The sequence below is a fragment of the Camelus bactrianus genome, chromosome 22, assembly GCF_048773025.1.
Source record: "Camelus bactrianus isolate YW-2024 breed Bactrian camel chromosome 22, ASM4877302v1, whole genome shotgun sequence".
In the NCBI taxonomy this organism is placed as follows: Eukaryota; Metazoa; Chordata; class Mammalia; order Artiodactyla; family Camelidae; genus Camelus; species Camelus bactrianus.
The window spans coordinates 2,345,944-2,371,333 of record NC_133560.1 but is presented as its reverse complement, the minus strand read 5'-3'; positions in this window follow the sequence as shown (position 1 = coordinate 2,371,333).

Below are 25,390 nucleotides of genomic sequence, written 5' to 3'. Positions count from 1 at the left end.
AAGAAACTTTGTGTTCCCAACAAGCTATTTGAAGGACGGCTTTCACACACACTTATCTCTCAAAACTGAGCATGTGGAGAGACGTTCGTTCATCTCGCACAAAGGGAACGTGTGGCAGGAGAAACTTTTACTCGGGTTTATCTGTCTGTTTCCTAGTGCCGGTTAGAAGTTCCTGCAGTTTTCACTGTAAAACCGATTTGGAGCTAGTACCTTACCATATATATGTATGGAGTGGAGTTGGAAACTGAAAAGAAACTTTGTGTTCCCAACAAGCTAGTTGAAGGACGGCTTTCACACACACTTATCTCTCAGTGCTGAGCATGTGGAGAGACGTTCGTTCATCTAGCACAAAGGGAATGGGTTGCAGGAGAAACTTTCACTCTGGTTTCTCAGTCTGTTTCCTAGTGCCAGTTTGAAGTTCCTGCAGTTTTCACTGTAAAACAGATTTGGAGCAAGTACCTTCCCATATATATGTATGGAGTGGAGTTGGAAACTGAAAAGAAACTTTGGGTTCCCAACAAGCTAGTTGAAGGACGGCTTTCACACACACTAATCTGTCAAAACTGAGCATGTGGAGAGAAGTTCTTTCATATAGCACAATGGGAACGGGTTACAGGGGAAACTTTTACTCTGGTTTCTCAGTCTGTTTCCTAGTGCCGGTTTAAAGTTCCTGCAGTTTTCACTGTAAAACCGAGTTGGAGCTAGTACCTTCCCATATATGTGTATCGTGTGGAGTTGGAAAGTGAAAAAATACTTTGTGTTCCCAAGAAGCTAGTTGAAGGACGGCTTTCACACACACTTATCTCTCAAAACTGAGCATGTGGAGAGACGTTCGTTCATCTAGCACAAAGGGAACATTTGCAGGAGAAACTTTTACTCTGCTTTCTCAGTCTGTTTCCTAGTTCCGGTTTGAAATTCCTGCAGTTTTCAGTGTAAAACCGAGTTGGAGCTAGTTCCTTCCCATATATATGTATGGATTGGAGTTGGAAACTGAAAAGAAACTTTGTGTTCCCAACAAGCTATTTGAAGGACGGCTTTCACACACACTTATCTCTCAAAACTGAGCATGTGGAGAGACGTTCGTTCATCTCGCACAAAGGGAACGTGTGGCAGGAGAAACTTTTACTCGGGTTTATCTGTCTGTTTCCTAGTGCCGGTTAGAAGTTCCTGCAGTTTTCACTGTAAAACCGATTTGGAGCTAGTACCTTACCATATATATGTATGGAGTGGAGTTGGAAACTGAAAAGAAACTTTGTGTTCCCAACAAGCTAGTTGAAGGACGGCTTTCACACACACTTATCTCTCAGTGCTGAGCATGTGGAGAGACGTTCGTTCATCTAGCACAAAGGGAATGGGTTGCAGGAGAAACTTTCACTCTGGTTTCTCAGTCTGTTTCCTAGTGCCAGTTTGAAGTTCCTGCAGTTTTCACTGTAAAACAGATTTGGAGCAAGTACCTTCCCATATATATGTATGGAGTGGAGTTGGAAACTGAAAAGAAACTTTGGGTTCCCAACAAGCTAGTTGAAGGACGGCTTTCACACACACTAATCTGTCAAAACTGAGCATGTGGAGAGAAGTTCTTTCATATAGCACAATGGGAACGGGTTACCGGAGAAACTTTTACTCTGGTTTCTCAGTCTGTTTCCTAGTGCCGGTATGAAGTTCCTGCAGTTTTCACTGTAAAACCGAGTTGGAGCTAGTACCTTCCCATATATGTGTATCGTGTGGAGTTGGAAACTGAAAAGAAACTTTGTGTTCCCAAGAAGCTAGTTGAAGGACGGCTTTCACACACACTTATCTCTCAAAACTGAGCATGTGGAGAGACGTTCGTTCATCTAGCACAAGGGAACATTTGCAGGAGAAACTTTTACTCTGCTTTCTCAGTCTGTTTCCTAGTTCCGGTTTGAAATTCCTGCAGTTTTCACTGTAAAACCGAGTTGGAGCTAGTTCCTTCCCATATATATGTATGGATTGGAGTTGGAAACTGAAAAGAAACTTTGTGTTCCCAACAAGCTAGTTGAAACACGATTTTCACACACACTTATCTGTCAAAACTGAGCATGTGGAGAGACGTTCGTTCATCTCGCACAAAGGGAACGGGTTGCAGGAGAAACTTTTACTCGGGTTTATCTGTCTGTTTCCTAGTGCCGGTTAGAAGTTCCTGCAGTTTTCACTGTAAAACCGAGTTGGAGCTAGTACCTTCCCATATATATGTAAGGAGTGGAGTTGGAAACTGAAAAGAAACTTTGTGTTCCCAACAAGCTAGTTGAAACACGATTTTCACACACACTTATCTGTCAAAACTGAGCATGTGGAGAGACGTTCGTTCATCTCGCACAAAGGGAACGGGTTGCAGGAGAAACTTTTACTCGGGTTTATCTGTCTGTTTCCTAGTGCCGGTTAGAAGTTCCTGCAGTTTTCACTGTAAAACCGATTTGGAGCTAGTACCTTACCATATATATGTATGGAGTGGAGTTGGAAACTGAAAAGAAACTTTGTGTTCCCAACTAGCTAGTTGAAGGACGGCTTTCACACACACTTATCTCTCAGTGCTGAGCATGTGGAGAGACGTTCGTTCATCTAGCACAAAGGGAACGGGTTGCAGGAGAAACTTTCACTCTGGTTTCTCAGTCTGTTTCCTAGTGCCAGTTTGAAGTTCCTGCAGTTTTCACTGTAAAACAGATTTGGAGCTAGTACCTTCCCATATATATGTATGGAGTGGAGTTGGAAACTGAAAAGAAACTTTGGGTTCCCAACAAGCTAGTTGAAGGACGGCTTTCACACACACTAATCTGTCAAAACTGAGCATGTGGAGAGAAGTTCTTTCATATAGCACAATGGGAACGGGTTACCGGAGAAACTTTTACTCTGGTTTCTCAGTCTGTTTCCTAGTGCCAGTTTGAAGTTCCTGCAGTTTTCACTGTAAAACCGAGTTGGAGCTAGTACCTTCCCATATATATGTATGGAGTGGAGTTGGAAACTGAAAAGAAATTTTGTGTTCCCAACAAGCTATTTGAATTACGGCTTTCACACACACTTATCTCTCAAAACTGAGCATGTTGAGAGACGTTCGTTCATCTAGCACAAAGGGAACGGGTTGCAGGAGAAACTTTTACTCTGTTTTCTCAGTCTGTTTCCTAGTGCCGGTTTGAAGTTCCTGCAGTTTTCACTCTAAATCCGAGTTGGGGCTAGTACCTTCCCATATATATGTATCGTGTGGAGTTGGAAACTGAAAAGAAACTTTGGGTTCCCAAGAAGCTAGTTGAAGGACGGCTTTCACACACACTTATCTCTCAGTGCTGAGCATGTGGAGAGACTTTCGTTCATCTAGCACAAAGGGAACGGGTTGCAGGAGAAACTTTTACTCTGGTTTCTCAGTCTGTTTCCTAGTGCCAGTTTGAAGTTCCTGCAGTTTTCACTGTAAAACCGAGTTGGAGCTAGTACCTTCCCATATATATGTAAGGAGTGGAGTTGGAAACTGAAAAGAAACTTTGTGTTCCCAACAAGCTAGTTGAAACACGGCTTTCACACACACTTATCTGTCAAAAATGAGCATGTGGAGAGAAGTTCGTTCATCTAGCACAAAGGGAAAGGGTTACAGGAGAAACTTTTACTCTGGTTTCTCAGTCTGTTTCCTAGTGCCGGTTTAAAGTTCCTGCAGTTTTCACTGTAAAACCGAGTTGGAGCTAGTACCTTCCCATATATGTGTATCGTGTGGAGTTGGAAAGTGAAAAAATACTTTGTGTTCCCAAGAAGCTAGTTGAAGGACGGCTTTCACACACACTTATCTCTCAAAACTGAGCATGTGGAGAGACGTTCGTTCATCTAGCACAAAGGGAACATTTGCAGGAGAAACTTTTACTCTGCTTTCTCAGTCTGTTTCCTAGTTCCGGTTTGAAATTCCTGAAGTTTTCAGTGTAAAACCGAGTTGGAGCTAGTTCCTTCCCATATATATGTATGGATTGGATTTGGAAACTGAAAAGAAACTTTGTGTTCCCAACAAGCTATTTGAAGGACGGCTTTCACACACACTTATCTCTCAAAACTGAGCATGTGGAGAGACGTTCGTTCATCTCGCACAAAGGGAACGTGTGGCAGGAGAAACTTTTACTCGGGTTTATCTGTCTGTTTCCTAGTGCCGGTTAGAAGTTCCTGCAGTTTTCACTGTAAAACCGATTTGGAGCTAGTACCTTACCATATATATGTATGGAGTGGAGTTGGAAACTGAAAAGAAACTTTGTGTTCCCAACAAGCTAGTTGAAGGACGGCTTTCACACACACTTATCTCTCAGTGCTGAGCATGTGGAGAGACGTTCGTTCATCTAGCACAAAGGGAATGGGTTGCAGGAGAAACTTTCACTCTGGTTTCTCAGTCTGTTTCCTAGTGCCAGTTTGAAGTTCCTGCAGTTTTCACTGTAAAACAGATTTGGAGCAAGTACCTTCCCATATATATGTATGGAGTGGAGTTGGAAACTGAAAAGAAACTTTGGGTTCCCAACAAGCTAGTTGAAGGACGGCTTTCACACACACTAATCTGTCAAAACTGAGCATGTGGAGAGAAGTTCTTTCATATAGCACAATGGGAACGGGTTACCGGAGAAACTTTTACTCTGGTTTCTCAGTCTGTTTCCTAGTGCCGGTATGAAGTTCCCGCAGTTTTCACTGTAAAACCGAGTTGGAGCTAGTACCTTCCCATATATGTGTATCGTGTGGAGTTGGAAACTGAAAAGAAACTTTGTGTTCCCAAGAAGCTAGTTGAAGGACGGCTTTCACACACACTTATCTCTCAAAACTGAGCATGTTGAGAGACTTTCGTTCATCTAGCACAAGGGAACATTTGCAGGAGAAACTTTTACTCTGCTTTCTCAGTCTGTTTCCTAGTTCCGGTTTGAAATTCCTGCAGTTTTCACTGTAAAACCGAGTTGGAGCTAGTTCCTTCCCATATATATGTATGGATTGGAGTTGGAAACTGAAAAGAAACTTTGTGTTCCCAACAAGCTAGTTGAAGGACGGCTTTCACACACACTTATCTCTCAAAACTGAGCATGTGGAGAGACGTTCGTTCATCTCGCACAAAGGGAACGGGTTGCAGGAGAAACTTTTACTCTGGTTTCTCAGTCTGTTTCCTAGTGCCAGTTTGAAGTTCCTGCAGTTTTCACTGTAAAACCGAGTTGGAGCTAGTACCTTCCCATATATATGTAAGGAGTGGAGTTGGAAACTGAAAAGAAACTTTGTGTTCCCAACAAGCTAGTTGAAACACGATTTTCACACACACTTATCTGTCAAAACTGAGCATGTGGAGAGACGTTCGTTCATCTCGCACAAAGGGAACGGGTTGCAGGAGAAACTTTTACTCGGGTTTATCTGTCTGTTTACTAGTGCCGGTTAGAAGTTCCTGCAATTTTCACTGTAAAACCGATTTGGAGCTAGTACCTTACCATATATATGTATGGAGTGGAGTTGGAAACTGAAAAGAAACTTTGTGTTCCCAACAAGCTAGTTGAAGGACGGCTTTCACACACACTTATCTCTCAGTGCTGAGCATGTGGAGAGACGTTCGTTCATCTAGCACAAAGGGAACGGGTTGCAGGAGAAACTTTCACTCTGGTTTCTCAGTCTGTTTCCTAGTGCCAGTTTGAAGTTCCTGCAGTTTTCACTGTAAAACCGAGTTGGAGCTAGTACCTTCCCATATATATGTATGGAGTGGAGTTGGAAACTGAAAAGAAACTTCGTGTTCCCAACAAGTTAGTTGAAGGACGGCTTTCACACACACTAATCTGTCAAAACTGAGCATGTGGAGAGAAGTTCTTTCATATAGCACAATGGGAACGGGTTACCGGAGAAACTTTTACTCTGGTTTCTCAGTCTGTTTCCTAGTGCCGGTTAGAAGTTCCTGCAGTTTTCACTGTAAAACCGATTTGGAGCTAGTACCTTACCATATATATGTATGGAGTGGAGTTGGAAACTGAAAAGAAACTTTGTGTTCCCAACAAGCTAGTTGAAGAACGGCTTTCACACACACTTATCTCTCAGTGCTGAGCATGTGGAGAGACGTTCGTTCATCTAGCACAAAGGGAACGGGTTGCAGGAGAAACTTTCACTCTGGTTTCTCAGTCTGTTTCCTAGTGCCAGTTTGAAGTTCCTGCAGTTTTCACTGTAAAACAGATTTGGAGCTAGTACCTTCCCATATATATGTATGGAGTGGAGTTGGAAACTGAAAAGAAACTTTGGGTTCCCAACAAGCTAGTTGAAGGACGGCTTTCACACACACTAATCTGTCAAAACTGAGCATGTGGAGAGAAGTTCTTTCATATAGCACAATGGGAACGGGTTACCGGAGAAACTTTTACTCTGGTTTCTCAGTCTGTTTCCTAGTGCCAGTTTGAAGTTCCTGCAGTTTTCACTGTAAAACCGAGTTGGAGCTAGTACCTTCCCATATATATGTATGGAGTGGAGTTGGAAACTGAAAAGAAACTTTGTGTTCCCAACAAGCTATTTGAAATACGGCTTTCACACACACTTATCTCTCAAAACTGAGCATGTTGAGAGACGTTCGTTCATCTAGCACAAAGGGAACGGGTTGGAGGAGAAACTTTTACTCTGTTTTCTCAGTCTGTTTCCTAGTGCCGGTTTGAAGTTCCTGCAGTTTTCACTCTAAATCCGAGTTGGGGCTAGTACCTTCCCATATATATGTATCGTGTGGAGTTGGAAACTGAAAAGAAACTTTGTGTTCCCAACAAGCTATTTGAAGGACGGCTTTCACACACACTTATCTCTCAAAACTGAGCATGTGGAGAGACGTTCGTTCATCTCGCACAAAGGGAACGTGTGGCAGGAGAAACTTTTACTCGGGTTTATCTGTCTGTTTCCTAGTGCCGGTTAGAAGTTCCTGCAGTTTTCACTGTAAAACCGATTTGGAGCTAGTACCTTACCATATATATGTATGGAGTGGAGTTGGAAACTGAAAAGAAACTTTGTGTTCCCAACAAGCTAGTTGAAGGACGGCTTTCACACACACTTATCTCTCAGTGCTGAGCATGTGGAGAGACGTTCGTTCATCTAGCACAAAGGGAATGGGTTGCAGGAGAAACTTTCACTCTGGTTTCTCAGTCTGTTTCCTAGTGCCAGTTTGAAGTTCCTGCAGTTTTCACTGTAAAACCGAGTTGGAGCTAGTACCTTCCCATATATATGTATGGAGTGGAGTTGGAAACTGAAAAGAAACTTCGTGTTCCCAACAAGCTAGTTGAAGGACGGCTTTCACACACACTTATCTGTCAAAACTGAGCATGTGGAGAGAAGTTCTTTCATATAGCACAATGGGAACGGGTTACCGGAGAAACTTTTACTCTGGTTTCTCAGTCTGTTTCCTAGTGCCGGTTAGAAGTTCCTGCAGTTTTCACTGTAAAACCGATTTGGAGCTAGTACCTTACCATATATATGTATGGAGTGGATTTGGAAACTGAAAAGAAACTTTGTGTTCCCAACAAGCTAGTTGAAGGACGGCTTTCACACACACTTATCTCTCAGTGCTGAGCATGTGGAGAGACGTTCGTTCATCTAGCACAAAGGGAACGGGTTGCAGGAGAAACTTTCACTCTGGTTTCTCAGTCTGTTTCCTAGTGCCAGTTTGAAGTTCCTGCAGTTTTCACTGTAAAACCGATTTGGAGCTAGTACCTTCCCATATATATGTATGGAGTGGAGTTGGAAACTGAAAAGAAACTTTGGGTTCCCAACAAGCTAGTTGAAGGACGGCTTTCACACACACTAATCTGTCAAAACTGAGCATGTGGAGAGAAGTTCTTTCATATAGCACAATGGGAACGGGTTACCGGAGAAACTTTTACTCTGGTTTCTCAGTCTGTTTCCTAGTGCCAGTTTGAAGTTCCTGCAGTTTTCACTGTAAAACCGAGTTGGAGCTAGTACCTTCCCATATATATGTATGGAGTGGAGTTGGAAACTGAAAAGAAACTTTGTGTTCCCAACAAGCTATTTGAAATACGGCTTTCACACACACTTATCTCTCAAAACTGAGCATGTTGAGAGACGTTCGTTCATCTAGCACAAAGGGAACGGGTTGCAGGAGAAACTTTTACTCTGTTTTCTCAGTCTGTTTCCTAGTGCCGGTTTGAAGTTCCTGCAGTTTTCACTCTAAATCCGAGTTGGGGCTAGTACCTTCCCATATATATGTATCGTGTGGAGTTGGAAACTGAAAAGAAACTTTGTGTTCCCAACAAGCTATTTGAAGGACGGCTTTCACACACACTTATCTCTCAAAACTGAGCATGTGGAGAGACGTTCGTTCATCTCGCACAAAGGGAACGTGTGGCAGGAGAAACTTTTACTCGGGTTTATCTGTCTGTTTCCTAGTGCCGGTTAGAAGTTCCTGCAGTTTTCACTGTAAAACCGATTTGGAGCTAGTACCTTACCATATATATGTATGGAGTGGAGTTGGAAACTGAAAAGAAACTTTGTGTTCCCAACAAGCTAGTTGAAGGACGGCTTTCACACACACTTATCTCTCAGTGCTGAGCATGTGGAGAGACGTTCGTTCATCTAGCACAAAGGGAATGGGTTGCAGGAGAAACTTTCACTCTGGTTTCTCAGTCTGTTTCCTAGTGCCAGTTTGAAGTTCCTGCAGTTTTCACTGTAAAACCGAGTTGGAGCTAGTTCCTTCCCATATATATGTATGGATTGGAGTTGGAAACTGAAAAGAAACTTTGTGTTCCCAACAAGCTAGTTGAAGGACGGCTTTCACACACACTTATCTCTCAAAACTGAGCATGTGGAGAGACGTTCGTTCATCTCGCACAAAGGGAACGGGTTGCAGGAGAAACTTTTACTCTGGTTTCTCAGTCTGTTTCCTAGTGCCAGTTTGAAGTTCCTGCAGTTTTCACTGTAAAACCGAGTTGGAGCTAGTACCTTCCCATATATATGTAAGGAGTGGAGTTGGAAACTGAAAAGAAACTTTGTGTTCCCAACAAGCTAGTTGAAACACGATTTTCACACACGCTTATCTGTCAAAACTGAGCATGTGGAGAGACGTTCGTTCATCTCGCACAAAGGGAACGGGTTGCAGGAGAAACTTTTACTCGGGTTTATCTGTCTGTTTACTAGTGCCAGTTTGAAGTTCCTGCAGTTTTCACTGTAAAACAGATTTGGAGCAAGTACCTTCCCATATATATGTATGGAGTGGAGTTGGAAACTGAAAAGAAACTTTGGGTTCCCAACAAGCTAGTTGAAGGACGGCTTTAACACACACTAATCTGTCAAAACTGAGCATGTGGAGAGAAGTTCTTTCATATAGCACAATGGGAACGGGTTACCGGAGAAACTTTTACTCTGGTTTCTCAGTCTGTTTCCTAGTGCCGGTATGAAGTTCCTGCAGTTTTCCCTGTAAAACCGAGTTGGAGGTAGTACCTTCCCATATATGTGTATCGTGTGGAGTTGGAAACTGAAAAGAAACTTTGTGTTCCCAAGAAGCTAGTTGAAGGACGGCTTTCACACACACTTATCTCTCAAAACTGAGCATGTTGAGAGACGTTCGTTCATCTAGCACAAGGGAACATTTGCAGGAGAAACTTTTACTCTGCTTTCTCAGTCTGTTTCCTAGTTCCGGTTTGAAATTCCTGCAGTTTTCACTGTAAAACCGAGTTGGAGCTAGTTCCTTCCCATATATATGTATGGATTGGAGTTGGAAACTGAAAAGAAACTTTGTGTTCCCAACAAGCTAGTTGAAGGACGGCTTTCACACACACTTATCTCTCAAAACTGAGCATGTGGAGAGACGTTCGTTCATCTCGCACAAAGGGAACGGGTTGCAGGAGAAACTTTTACTCTGGTTTCTCAGTCTGTTTCCTAGTGCCAGTTTGAAGTTCCTGCAGTTTTCACTGTAAAACCGAGTTGGAGCTAGTACCTTCCCATATATATGTAAGGAGTGGAGTTGGAAACTGAAAAGAAACTTTGTGTTCCCAACAAGCTATTTGAAACACGATTTTCACACACACTTATCTGTCAAAACTGAGCATGTGGAGAGACGTTCGTTCATCTCGCACAAAGGGAACGGGTTGCAGGAGAAACTTTTACTCGGGTTTATCTGTCTGTTTCCTAGTGCCGGTTAGAAGTTCCTGCAGTTTTCACTGTAAAACCGATTTGGAGCTAGTACCTTACCATATATATGTATGGAGTGGAGTTGGAAACTGAAAAGAAACTTTGTGTTCCCAACAAGCTAGTTGAAGGACGGCTTTCACACACACTTATCTCTCAGTGCTGAGCATGTGGAGAGACGTTCGTTCATCTAGCACAAAGGGAACGGGTTGCAGGAGAAACTTTCACTCTGGTTTCTCAGTCTGTTTCCTAGTGCCAGTTTGAAGTTCCTGCAGTTTTCACTGTAAAACCGATTTGGAGCTAGTACCTTCCCATATATATGTATGGAGTGGAGTTGGAAACTGAAAAGAAACTTTGGGTTCCCAACAAGCTATTTGAAGGACGGCTTTCACACACACTAATCTGTCAAAACTGAGCATGTGGAGAGAAGTTCTTTCATATAGCACAATGGGAATGGGTTACCGGAGAAACTTTTACTCTGGTTTCTCAGTCTGTTTCCTAGTGCCAGTTTGAAGTTCCTGCAGTTTTCACTGTAAAACCAAGTTGGAGCTAGTACCTTCCCATATATATGTATGGAGTGGATTTGGAAACTGAAAAGAAACTTTGTGTTCCCAACAAGCTATTTGAATTACGGCTTTCACACACACTTATCTCTCAAAACTGAGCATGTTGAGAGACGTTCGTTCATCTAGCACAAAGGGAACGGGTTGCAGGAGAAACTTTTACTCTGTTTTCTCAGTCTGTTTCCTAGTGCCGGTTTGAAGTTCCTGCAGTTTTCACTCTAAATCCGAGTTGGGGCTAGTACCTTCCCATATATATGTATCGTGAGGAGTTGGAAACTGAAAAGAAACTTTGGGTTCCCAACAAGCTTGTTGAAGGACGGCTTTCACACACACTTATCTCTCAGTGCTGAGCATGTGGAGAGACTTTCGTTCATCTAGCACAAAGGGAACGGGTTGCAGGAGAAACTTTTACTCTGGTTTCTCAGTCTGTTTCCTAGTGCCAGTTTGAAGTTCCTGCAGTTTTCACTGTAAAACCGAGTTGGAGCTAGTACCTTCCCATATATATGTAAGGAGTGGAGTTGGAAACTGAAAAGAAACTTTGTGTTCCCAACAAGCTAGTTGAAACACGGCTTTCACACACACTTATCTGTCAAAACTGAGCATGTGGAGAGAAGTTCGTTCATCTAGCACAAAGGGAAAGGGTTACAGGAGAAACTTTTACTCTGGTTTCTCAGTCTGTTTCCTAGTGCCGGTTTAAAGTTCCTGCAGTTTTCACTGTAAAACCGAGTTGGAGCTAGTACCTTCCCATATATGTGTATCGTGTGGAGTTGGAAAGTGAAAAAATACTTTGTGTTCCCAAGAAGCTAGTTGAAGGACGGCTTTCACACACACTTATCTCTCAAAACTGAGCATGTGGAGAGACGTTCGTTCATCTAGCACAAAGGGAACATTTGCAGGAGAAACTTTTACTCTGCTTTCTCAGTCTGTTTCCTAGTTCCGGTTTGAAATTCCTGCAGTTTTCAGTGTAAAACCGAGTTGGAGCTAGTTCCTTCCCATATATATGTATGGATTGGATTTGGAAACTGAAAAGAAACTTTGTGTTCCCAACAAGCTATTTGAAGGACGGCTTTCACACACAATTATCTCTCAAAACTGAGCATGTGGAGAGACGTTCGTTCATCTCGCACAAAGGGAACGTGTGGCAGGAGAAACTTTTACTCGGGTTTATCTGTCTGTTTCCTAGTGCCGGTTAGAAGTTCCTGCAGTTTTCACTGTAAAACCGATTTGGAGCTAGTACCTTACCATATATATGTATGGAGTGGAGTTGGAAACTGAAAAGAAACTTTGTGTTCCCAACAAGCTAGTTGAAGGACGGCTTTCACACACACTTATCTCTCAGTGCTGAGCATGTGGAGAGACGTTCGTTCATCTAGCACAAAGGGAATGGGTTGCAGGAGAAACTTTCACTCTGGTTTCTCAGTCTGTTTCCTAGTGCCAGTTTGAAGTTCCTGCAGTTTTCACTGTAAAACAGATTTGGAGCAAGTACCTTCCCATATATATGTATGGAGTGGAGTTGGAAACTGAAAAGAAACTTTGGGTTCCCAACAAGCTAGTTGAAGGACGGCTTTCACACACACTAATCTGTCAAAACTGAGCATGTGGAGAGAAGTTCTTTCATATAGCACAATGGGAACGGGTTACCGGAGAAACTTTTACTCTGGTTTCTCAGTCTGTTTCCTAGTGCCGGTATGAAGTTCCTGCAGTTTTCACTGTAAAACCGAGTTGGAGCTAGTACCTTCCCATATATGTGTATCGTGTGGAGTTGGAAACTGAAAAGAAACTTTGTGTTCCCAAGAAGCTAGTTGAAGGACGGCTTTCACACACACTTATCTCTCAAAACTGAGCATGTTGAGAGACGTTCGTTCATCTAGCACAAGGGAACATTTGCAGGAGAAACTTTTACTCTGCTTTCTCAGTCTGTTTCCTAGTTCCGGTTTGAAATTCCTGCAGTTTTCACTGTAAAACCGAGTTGGAGCTAGTTCCTTCCCATATATATGTATGGATTGGAGTTGGAAACTGAAAAGAAACTTTGTGTTCCCAACAAGCTAGTTGAAGGACGGCTTTCACACACACTTATCTCTCAAAACTGAGCATGTGGAGAGACGGTCGTTCATCTCGCACAAAGGGAACGGGTTGCAGGAGAAACTTTTACTCTGGTTTCTCAGTCTGTTTCCTAGTGCCAGTTTGAAGTTCCTGCAGTTTTCACTGTAAAACCGAGTTGGAGCTAGTACCTTCCCATATATATGTAAGGAGTGGAGTTGGAAACTGAAAAGAAACTTTGTGTTCCCAACAAGCTAGTTGAAACACGATTTTCACACACACTTATCTGTCAAAATTGAGCATGTGGAGAGACGTTCGTTCATCTCGCACAAAGGGAACGGGTTGCAGGAGAAACTTTTACTCGGGTTTATGTGTCTGTTTACTAGTGCCGGTTAGAAGTTCCTGCAATTTTCACTGTAAAACCGATTTGGAGCTAGTACCTTACCATATATATGTATGGAGTGGAGATGGAAACTGAAAAGAAACTTTGTGTTCCCAACAAGCCAGTTGAAGGACGGCTTTCACACACACTTATCTCTCAGTGCTGAGCATGTGGAGAGACGTTCGTTCATCTAGCACAAAGGGAATGGGTTGCAGGAGAAACTTTTACTCTGCTTTCTCAGTCTGTTTCCTAGTGCCAGTTTGAAGTTCCTGCAGTTTTCACTGTAAAACCGAGTTGGAGCTAGTACCTTCCCATATATATGTATGGAGTGGAGTTGGAAACTGAAAAGAAACTTCGTGTTCCCAACAAGCTAGTTGAAGGACGGCTTTCACACACACTTATCTGTCAAAACTGAGCATGTGGAGAGAAGTTCTTTCATATAGCACAATGGGAACGGGTTACCGGAGAAACTTTTACTCTGGTTTCTCAGTCTGTTTCCTAGTGCCGGTTAGAAGTTCCTGCAGTTTTCACTGTAAAACCGATTTGGAGCTAGTACCTTACCATATATATGTATGGAGTGGAGTTGGAAACTGAAAAGAAACTTTGTGTTCCCAACAAGCTAGTTGAAGGACGGCTTTCACACACACTTATCTCTCAGTGCTGAGCATGTGGAGAGACGTTCGTTCATCTAGCACAAAGGGAACGGGTTGCAGGAGAAACTTTCACTCTGGTTTCTCAGTCTGTTTCCTAGTGCCAGTTTGAAGTTCCTGCAGTTTTCACTGTAAAACCGATTTGGAGCTAGTACCTTCCCATATATATGTATGGAGTGGAGTTGGAAACTGAAAAGAAACTTTGGGTTCCCAACAAGCTAGTTGAAGGACGGCTTTCAAACACACTAATCTGTCAAAACTGAGCATGTGGAGAGAAGTTCTTTCATATAGCACAATGGGAACGGGTTACCGGAGAAACTTTTACTCTGGTTTCTCAGTCTGTTTCCTAGTGCCAGTTTGAAGTTCCTGCAGTTTTCACTGTAAAACCGAGTTGGAGCTAGTACCTTCCCATATATATGTATGGAGTGGAGTTGGAAACTGAAAAGAAACTTTGTGTTCCCAACAAGCTATTTGAAATACGGCTTTCACACACACTTATCTCTCAAAACTGAGCATGTTGAGAGACGTTCGTTCATCTAGCACAAAGGGAACGGGTTGCAGGAGAAACTTTTACTCTGTTTTCTCAGTCTGTTTCCTAGTGCCGGTTTGAAGTTCCTGCAGTTTTCACTCTAAATCCGAGTTGGGGCTAGTACCTTCCCATATATATGTATCGTGTGGAGTTGGAAACTGAAAAGAAACTTTGTGTTCCCAACAAGCTATTTGAAGGACGGCTTTCACACACACTTATCTCTCAAAACTGAGCATGTGGAGAGACGTTCGTTCATCTCGCAAAAAGGGAACGTGTGGCAGGAGAAACTTTTACTCGGGTTTATCTGTCTGTTTCCTAGTGCCGGTTAGAAGTTCCTGCAGTTTTCACTGTAAAACCGATTTGGAGCTAGTACCTTACCATATATATGTATGGAGTGGAGTTGGAAACTGAAAAGAAACTTTGTGTTCCCAACAAGCTAGTTGAAGGACGGCTTTCACACACACTAATCTGTCAAAACTGAGCATGTGGAGAGAAGTTCTTTCATATAGCACAATGGGAACGGGTTACCGGAGAAACTTTTACTCTGGTTTCTCAGTCTGTTTCCTAGTGCCGGTATGAAGTTCCTGCAGTTTTCACTGTAAAACCGAGTTGGAGCTAGTACCTTCCCATATATGTGTATCGTGTGGAGTTGGAAACTGAAAAGAAACTTTGTGTTCCCAAGAAGCTAGTTGAAGGACGGCTTTCACACACAGTTATCTCTCAAAACTGAGCATGTTGAGAGACGTTCGTTCATCTAGCACAAGGGAACATTTGCAGGAGAAACTTTTACTCTGCTTTCTCAGTCTGTTTCCTAGTTCCGGTTTGAAATTCCTGCAGTTTTCACTGTAAAACCGAGTTGGAGCTAGTTCCTTCCCATATATATGTATGGATTGGAGTTGGAAACTGATAAGAAACTTTGTGTTCCCAACAAGCTAGTTGAAGGACGGCTTTCACACACATTTATCTCTCAAAACTGAGCATGTGGAGAGACGTTCGTTCATCTCGCACAAAGGGAACGGGTTGCAGGGGAAACTTTTACTCTGGTTTCTCAGACTGTTTCCTAGTGCCAGTTTGAAGTTCCTGCAGTTTTCACTGTAAAACCGAGTTGGAGCTAGTACCTTCCCATATATATGTAAGGAGTGGAGTTGGAAACTGAAAAGAAACTTTGTGTTCCCAACAAGCTATTTGAAACACGATTTTCACACACACTTATCTGTCAAAACTGAGCATGTGGAGAGACGTTCGTTCATCTCGCACAAAGGGAACGGGTTGCAGGAGAAACTTTTACTCAGGTTTATCTGTCTGTTTCCTAGTGCCGGTTAGAAGTTCCTGCAGTTTTCACTGTAAAACCGATTTGGAGCTAGTACCTTACCATATATATGTATGGAGTGGAGTTGGAAACTGAAAAGAAACTTTGTGTTCCCAACAAGCTAGTTGAAGGACGGCTTTCACACACACTTATCTCTCAGTGCTGAGCATGTGGAGAGACGTTCGTTCATCTAGCACAAAGGGAACGGGTTGCAGGAGAAACTTTCACTCTGGTTTCTCAGTCTGTTTCCTAGTGCCAGTTTGAAGTTCCTGCAGTTTTCACTGTAAAACCGATTTGGAGCTAGTACCTTCCCATATATATGTATGGAGTGGAGTTGGAAACTGAAAAGAAACTTTGGGTTCCCAACAAGCTAGTTGAAGGACGGCTTTCACACACACTAATCTGTCAAAACTGAGCATGTGGAGAGAAGTTCTTTCATATAGCACAATGGGAACGGGTTACCGGAGAAACTTTTACTCTGGTTTCTCAGTCTGTTTCCTAGTGCCAGTTTGAAGTTCCTGCAGTTTTCACTGTAAAACCGAGTTGGAGCTAGTACCTTCCCATATATATGTATGGAGTGGAGTTGGAAAATGAAAAGAAACTTTGTGTTCCCAACAAGCTATTTGAATTACGGCTTTCACACACACTTATCTCTCAAAACTGAGCATGTTGAGAGACGTTCGTTCATCTAGCACAAGGGGAACGGGTTGCAGGAGAAACTTTTACTCTGTTTTCTCAGTCTGTTTCCTAGTGCCGGTTTGAAGTTCCTGCAGTTTTCACTCTAAATCCGAGTTGGGGCTAGTACCTTCCCATATATATGTATCGTGAGGAGTTGGAAACTGAAAAGAAACTTTGGGTTCCCAACAAGCTAGTTGAAGGACGGCTTTCACACACACTTATCTCTCAGTGCTGAGCATGTGGAGAGACATTCGTTCATCTAGCACAAAGGGAACGGGTTGCAGGAGAATCTTTTACTCTGGTTTCTCAGTCTGTTTCCTAGTGCCAGTTTGAAGTTCCTGCAGTTTTCACTGTAAAACCGAGTTGCAGCTAGTACCTTCCCATATATATGTAAGGAGTGGAGTTGGAAACTGAAAAGAAACTTTGTGTTCCCAACAAGCTAGTTGAAACACGGCTTTCACACACACTTATCTGTCAAAACTGAGCATGTGGAGAGAAGTTCGTTCATCTAGCACAAAGGGAAAAGGTTACAGGAGAAACTTTTACTCTGGTTTCTCAGTCTGTTTCCTAGTGCCGGTTTGAAGTTCCTGCAGTTTTCACTGTAAAACCGAGTTGGAGCTAGTACCTTCCCATATATGTGTATCGTGTGGAGTTGGAAATTGAAAAAATACTTTGTGTTCCCAAGAAGCTAGTTGAAGGACGGCTTTCACACACACTTATCTCTCAAAACTGAGCATGTGGAGAGACGTTCGTTCATCTAGCACAAAGGGAACATTTGCAGGAGAAACTTTTACTCTGCTTTCTCAGTCTGTTTCCTAGTTCCGGATTGAAATTCCTGCAGTTTTCAGTGTAAAACCGAGTTGGAGCTAGTTCCTTCCCATATATATGTATGGATTGGGGTTGGAAACTGAAAAGAAACTTTGTGTTCCCAACAAGCTATTTGAAGGACGGCTTTCAAACACACTTATCTCTCAAAACTGAGCATGTGGAGAGACGTTCGTTCATCTCGCACAAAGGGAACGTGTGGCAGGAGAAACTTTTACTCGGGTTTATCTGTCTGTTTCCTAGTGCCGGTTAGAAGTTCCTGCAGTTTTCACTGTAAAACCGATTTGGAGCTAGTACCTTACCATATATATGTATGGAGTGGAGTTGGAAACTGAAAAGAAACTTTGTGTTCCCAACAAGCTAGTTGAAGGACGGCTTTCACACACACTTATCTCTCAGTGCTGAGCATGTGGAGAGACGTTCGTTCATCTAGCACAAAGGGAATGGGTTGCAGGAGAAACTTTCACTCTGGATTCTCAGTCTGTTTCCTAGTGCCAGTTTGAAGTTCCTGCAGTTTTCACTGTAAAACAGATTTGGAGCAAGTACCTTCCCATATATATGTATGGAGTGGAGTTGGAAACTGAAAAGAAACTTTGGGTTCCCAACAAGCTAGTTGAAGGACGGCTTTCACACACACTAATCTGTCAAAACTGAGCATGTGGAGAGAAGTTCGTTCATCTAGCACAAAGGGAAAGGGTTACAGGAGAAACTTTTACTCTGGTTTCTCAGTCTGTTTCCTAGTGCCGGTTTGAAGTTCCTGCAGTTTTCACTGTAAAACCGAGTTGGAGCTAGTACCTTCCCATATATGTGTATCGTGTGGAGTTGGAAAGTGAAAAAATACTTTGTGTTCCCAAGAAGCTAGTTGAAGGACGGCTTTCACACACACTTATCTCTCAAAACTGAGCATGTGGAGAGACGTTCGTTCATCTAGCACAAAGGGAACATTTGCAGGAGAAACTTTTACTCTGCTTTCTCAGTCTGTTTCCTAGTTCCGGTTTGAAATTCCTGCAGTTTTCAGTGTAAAACCGAGTTGGAGCTAGTTCCTTCCCATATATATGTATGGATTGGAGTTGGAAACTGAAAAGAAACTTTGTGTTCCCAACAAGCTATTTGAAGGACGGCTTTCACACACACTTATCTCTCAAACCTGAGCATGTGGAGAGGCGTTCGTTCATCTCGCACAAAGGGAACGTGTGGCAGGAGAAACTTTTACTCGGGTTTATCTGTCTGTTTCCTAGTGCCGGTTAGAAGTTCCTGCAGTTTTCACTGTAAAACCGATTTGGAGCTAGTACCTTACCATATATATGTATGGAGTGGAGTTGGAAACTGAAAAGAAACTTTGTGTTCCCAACAAGCTAGTTGAAGGACGGCTTTCACACACACTTATCTCTCAGTGCTGAGCATGTGGAGAGACGTTCGTTCATCTAGCACAAAGGGAATGGGTTGCAGGAGAAACTTTCACTCTGGTTTCTCAGTCTGTTTCCTAGTGCCAGTTTGAAGTTCCTGCAGTTTTCACTGTAAAACAGATTTGGAGCAAGTACCTTCCCATATATATGTATGGAGTGGAGTTGGAAACTGAAAAGAAACTTTGGGTTCCCAACAAGCTAGTTGAAGGACGGCTTTCACACACACTAATCTGTCAAAACTGAGCATGTGGAGAGAAGTTCTTTCATATAGCACAATGGGAACGGGTTACCGGAGAAACTTTTACTCTGGTTTCTCAGTCTGTTTCCTAGTGCCGGTATGAAGTTCCTGCAGTTTTCACTGTAAAACCGAGTTGGAGCTAGTACCTTCCCATATATGTGTATCGTGTGGAGTTGGAAACTGAAAAGAAACTTTGTGTTCCCAAGAAGCTAGTTGAAGGACGGCTTTCACACACACTTATCTCTCAAAACTGAGCATGTTGAGAGACGTTCGTTCATCTAGCACAAGGGAACATTTGCAGGAGAAACTTTTACTCTGCTTTCTCAGTCAGTTTCCTAGTTCCGGTTTGAAATTCCTGCAGTTTTCACTGTAAAACGGAGTTGGAGCTAGTTCCTTCCCATATATATGTATGGATTGGAGTTGGAAACTGAAAAGAAACTTTGTGTTCCCAACAAGCTAGTTGAAGGACGGCTTTCACACACACTTATCTCTCAAAACTGAGCATGTGGAGAGACGGTCGTTCATCTCGCACAAAGGGAACGGGTTGCAGGAGAAACTTTTACTCTGGTTTCTCAGTCTGTTTCCTAGTGCCAGTTTGAAGTTCCTGCAGTTTTCACTGTAAAACCGAGTTGGAGCTAGTACCTTCCCATATATATGTAAGGAGTGGAGTTGGAAACTGAAAAGAAACTTTGTGTTCCCAACAAGCTAGTTGAAACACGATTTTCACACACACTTATCTGTCAAAACTGAGCATGTGGAGAGACGTTCGTTCATCTCGCACAAAGGGAACGGGTTGCAGGAGAAACTTTTACTCGGGTTTATCTGTCTGTTTCCTAGAGCCGGTTAGAAGTTCCTGCAATTTTCACTGTAAAACCGATTTGGAGCTAGTACCTTCCCATATATATGTATGGAGTGGAGTTGGAAACTGAAAAGAAACTTTGTGTTCCCAACAAGCTAGTTGAAGGACGGCTTTCACACACACTTATCTCTCAGTGCTGAGCATGTGGAGAGACGTTCGTTCATCTAGCACAAAGGGAATGGGTTGCAGGAGAAACTTTCACTCTGGTTTCTCAGTCTGTTTCCTAGTGCCAGTTTGAAGTTCCTGCAGTTTTCACTGTAAAACCGAGTTGGAGCTAGTACCTTCCCATATATATGTATGGAGTGGAGTTGGAAACTGAAAAGAAACTTCGTGTTCCCAACAAGCTAGTTGAAGGACGGCTTTCACACACACTTATCTGTCAAAACTGAGCATGTGGAGAGAAGTTCTTTCATATAGCACAATGGGAACGGGTTACCGGAGAAATTTTACTCTGGTTTCTCAGTCTGTTTCCTAGTGCCGGTTAGAAGTTCCTGCAGTTTTCACTGTAAAACCGATTTGGAGCTAGTACCTTACCATATATATGTATGGAGTGGAGTTGGAAACTGAAAAGAAACTTTGTGTTCCCAAGAAGCTAGTTGAAGGACGGCTTTCACACACACTTATCTCTCAGTGCTGAGCATGTGGAGAGACGTTCGTTCATCTAGCACAAAGGGAACGGGTTGCAGGAGAAACTTTCACTCTGGTTTCTCAGTCTGTTTCCTAGTGCCAGTTTGAAGTTCCTGCAGTTTTCACTGTAAAACCGATTTGGAGCTAGTACCTTCCCATATATATGTATGGAGTGGAGTTGGAAACTGAAAAGAAACTTTGGGTTCCCAACAAGCTAGTTGAAGGACGGCTTTCACACACACTAATCTGTCAAAACTGAGCATGTGGAGAGAAGTTCTTTCATATAGCACAATGGGAACGGGTTACCGGAGAAACTTTTACTCTGGTTTCTCAGTCTGTTTCCTAGTGCCAGTTTGAAGTTCCTGCAGTTTTCACTGTAAAACCGAGTTGGAGCTAGTACCTTCCCATATATATGTAAGGAGTGGAGTTGGAAACTGAAAAGAAACTTTGTGTTCCCAACAATTTATTTGAATTACGGCTTTCACACACACTTATCTCTCAAAACTGAGCATGTTGAGAGACGTTCGTTCATCTAGCACAAAGGGAACGGGTTGCAGGAGAAACTTTTACTCTGTTTTCTCAGTCTGTTTCCTAGTGCCGGTTTGAAGTTCCTGCAGTTTTCACTCTAAATCCGAGTTGGGGCTATTACATTCCCATATATATGTATCGTGTGGATTTGTAAACTGAAAAGAAACTTTGTGTTCCCAACAAGCTAGTTGAAGGACGGCTTTCACACACACTTATCTCTCAGTGCTGAGCATGTGGAGAGACTTTCGTTCATCTAGCACAAAGGGAACGGTTTGCAGGAGAAACTTTTACTCTGGTTTCTCAGTCTGTTTCCTAGTGCCAGTTTGAAGTTCCTGCAGTTTTCACTGTAAAACCGAGTTGGAGCTAGTACCTTCCCATATATATGTAAGGAGTGGAGTTGGAAACTGAAAAGAAACTTTGTGTTCCCAACAAGCTAGTTGAAACACGGCTTTCACACACACTTATCTGTCAAAACTGAGCATGTGGAGAGAAGTTCGTTCATCTAGCACAAAGGGAAAGGGTTACAGGAGAAACTTTTACTCTTGTTTCTCAGTCTGTTTCCTAGTGCCGGTTTGAAGTTCCTGCAGTTTTCACTGTAAAACCGAGTTGGAGCTAGTACCTTCCCATATATGTGTATCGTGTGGAGTTGGAAAGTGAAAAAATACTTTGTGTTCCCAAGAAGCTAGTTGAAGGACGGCTTTCACACACACTTATCTCTCAAAACTGAGCATGTGGAGAGACGTTCGTTCATCTAGCACAAAGGGAACATTTGCAGGAGAAACTTTTACTCTGCTTTCTCAGTCTGTTTCCTAGTTCCGGTTTGAAATTCCTGCAGTTTTCAGTGTAAAACCGAGTTGGAGCTAGTTCCTTCCCATATATATGTATGGATTGGAGTTGGAAACTGAAAAGAAACTTTGTGTTCCCAACAAGCTAGTTGAAGGACGGCTTTCACACACACTTATCTCTCAAAACTGAGCATGTGGAGAGACGTTCGTTCATCTCGCACAAAGGGAACGGGTTGCAGGAGAAACTTTTACTCTGGTTTCTCAGTCTGTTTCCTAGTGCCAGTTTGAAGTTCCTGCAGTTTTCACTGTAAAACCGAGTTGGAGCTAGTTCCTTCCCATATATATGTAAGGAGTGGAGTTGGAAACTGAAAAGAAACTTTGTGTTCCCAACAAGCTAGTTGAAACACGATTTTCACACACACTTAACTGTCAAAACTGAGCATGTGGACAGACGTTCGTTCATCTCGCACAAAGGGAACGGGTTGCAGGAGAAACTTTTACTCGGGTTTATCTGTCTGTTTCCTAGAGCCGGTTAGAAGTTCCTGCAATTTTCACTGTAAAACCGATTTGGAGCTAGTACCTTCCCATATATATGTATGGAGTGGAGTTGGAAACTGAAAAGAAACTTTGTGTTCCCAACAAGCTAGTTGAAGGACGGCTTTCACACACACTTATCTCTCAGTGCTGAGCATGTGGAGAGACGTTCGTTCATCTAGCACAAAGGGAATGGGTTGCAGGAGAAACTTTCACTCTGGTTTCTCAGTCTGTTTCCTAGTGCCAGTTTGAAGTTCCTGCAGTTTTCACTGTAAAACCGAGTTGGAGCTAGTACCTTCCCATATATATGTATGGAGTGGAGTTGGAAACTGAAAAGAAACTTCGTGTTCCCAACAAGCTAGTTGAAGTACGGCTTTCACACACACTTATCTGTCAAAACTGAGCATGTGGAGAGAAGTTCTTTCATATAGCACAATGGGAACGTGTTACCGGAGAAATTTTACTCTGGTTTCTCAGTCTGTTTCCTAGTGCCGGTTAGAAGTTCCTGCAGTTTTCACTGTAAAACCGATTTGGAGCTAGTACCTTACCATATATATGTATGGAGTGGAGTTGGAAACTGAAAAGAAACTTTGTGTTCCCAAGAAGCTAGTTGAAGGACGGCTTTCACACACACTTATCTCTCAGTGCTGAGCATGTGGAGAGACGTTCGTTCATCTAGCACAAAGGGAACGGGTTGCAGGTGAAACTTTCACTCTGGTTTCTCAGTCTGTTTCCTAGTGCCAGTTTGAAGTTCCTGCAGTTTTCACTGTAAAACCGATTTGGAGCTAGTACCTTCCCATATATATGTATGGAGTGGAGTTGGAAACTGAAAAGAAACTTTGGGTTCCCAACAAGCTAGTTGAAGGACGGCTTTCACACACACTAATCTGTCAAAACTGAGCATATGGAGAGAAGTTCTTTCATATAGCACAATGGGAACGGGTTACCGGAGAAACTTTTACTCTGGTTTCTCAGTCTGTTTCCTAGTGCCAGTTTGAAGTTCCTGCAGTTTTCACTGTAAAACCGAGTTGGAGCTAGTACCTTCCCATATATATGTAAGGAGTGGAGTTGGAAACTGAAAAGAAACTTTGTGTTCCCAACAAGCTATTTGAATTACGGCTTTCACACACACTTATCTCTCAAAACTGAGCATGTTGAGAGACGTTCGTTCATCTAGCACAAAGGGAACGGGTTGCAGGAGAAACTTTTACTCTGTTTTCTCAGTCTGTTTCCTAGTGCCGGTTTGAAGTTCCTGCAGTTTTCACTCTAAATCCGAGTTGGGGCTATTACATTCCCATATATATGTATCGTGTGGAGTTGGAAACTGAAAAGAAACTTTGTGTTCCCAACAAGCTAGTTGAAGGACGGCTTTCACACACACTTATCTCTCAGTGCTGAGCATGTGGAGAGACTTTCGTTCATCTAGCACAAAGGGAACGGTTTGCAGGAGAAACTTTTACTCTGGTTTCTCAGTCTGTTTCCTAGTGCCAGTTTGAAGTTCCTGCAGTTTTCACTGTAAAACCGAGTTGGAGCTAGTACCTTCCCATATATATGTAAGGAGTGGAGTTGGAAACTGAAAAGAAACTTTGTGTTCCCAACAAGCTAGTTGAAACACGGCTTTCACACACACTTATCTGTCAAAACTGAGCATGTGGAGAGAAGTTCGTTCATCTAGCACAAAGGGAAAGGGTTACAGGAGAAACTTTTACTCTTGTTTCTCAGTCTGTTTCCTAGTGCCGGTTTGAAGTTCCTGCAGTTTTCACTGTAAAACCGAGTTGGAGCTAGTACCTTCCCATATATGTGTATCGTGTGGAGTTGGAAAGTGAAAAAATACTTTGTGTTCCCAAGAAGCTAGTTGAAGGACGGCTTTCACACACACTTATCTCTCAAAACTGAGCATGTGGAGAGACGTTCGTTCATCTAGCACAAAGGGAACATTTGCAGGAGAAACTTTTACTCTGCTTTCTCAGTCTGTTTCCTAGTTCCGGTTTGAAATTCCTGCAGTTTTCAGTGTAAAACCGAGTTGGAGCTAGTTCCTTCCCATATATATGTATGGATTGGAGTTGGAAACTGAAAAGAAACTTTGTGTTCCCAACAAGCTATTTGAAGGACGGCTTTCACACACACTTATCTCTCAAAACTGAGCATGTGGAGAGGCGTTCGTTCATCTCGCACAAAGGGAACGTGTGGCAGGAGAAACTTTTACTCGGGTTTATCTGTCTGTTTCCTAGTGCCGGTTAGAAGTTCCTGCAGTTTTCACTGTAAAACCGATTTGGAGCTAGTACCTTACCATATATATGTATGGAGTGGAGTTGGAAACTGAAAAGAAACTTTGTGTTCCCAACAAGCTAGTTGAAGGACGGCTTTCACACACACTTATCTCTCAGTGCTGAGCATGTGGAGAGACGTTCGTTCATCTAGCACAAAGGGAATGGGTTGCAGGAGAAACTTTCACTCTGGTTTCTCAGTCTGTTTCCTAGTGCCAGTTTGAAGTTCCTGCAGTTTTCACTGTAAAACAGATTTGGAGCAAGTACCTTCCCATATATATGTATGGAGTGGAGTTGGAAACTGAAAAGAAACTTTGGGTTCCCAACAAGCTAGTTGAAGTACGGCTTTCACACACACTAATCTGTCAAAACTGAGCATGTGGAGAGAAGTTCTTTCATATAGCACAATGGGAACGGGTTACCGGAGAAACTTTTACTCTGGTTTCTCAGTCTGTTTCCTAGTGCCGGTATGAAGTTCCTGCAGTTTTCACTGTAAAACCGAGTTGGAGCTAGTACCTTCCCATATATGTGTATCGTGTGGAGTTGGAAACTGAAAAGAAACTTTGTGTTCCCAAGAAGCTAGTTGAAGGACGGCTTTCACACACACTTATCTCTCAAAACTGAGCATGTTGAGAGACGTTCGTTCATCTAGCACAAGGGAACATTTGCAGGAGAAACTTTTACTCTGCTTTCTCAGTCTGTTTCCTAGTTCCGGTTTGAAATTCCTGCAGTTTTCACTGTAAAACAGAGTTGGAGCTAGTTCCTTCCCATATATATGTATGGATTGGAGTTGGAAACTGAAAAGAAACTTTGTGTTCCCAACAAGCTAGTTGAAGGACGGCTTTCACACACACTTATCTCTCAAAACTGAGCATGTGGAGAGACGTTCGTTCATCTCGCACAAAGGGAACGGGTTGCAGGAGAAACTTTTACTCTGGTTTCTCAGTCTGTTTCCTAGTGCCAGTTTGAAGTTCCTGCAGTTTTCACTGTAAAACCGAGTTGGAGCTAGTACCTTCCCATATATATGTAAGGAGTGGAGTTGGAAACTGAAAAGAAACTTTGTGTT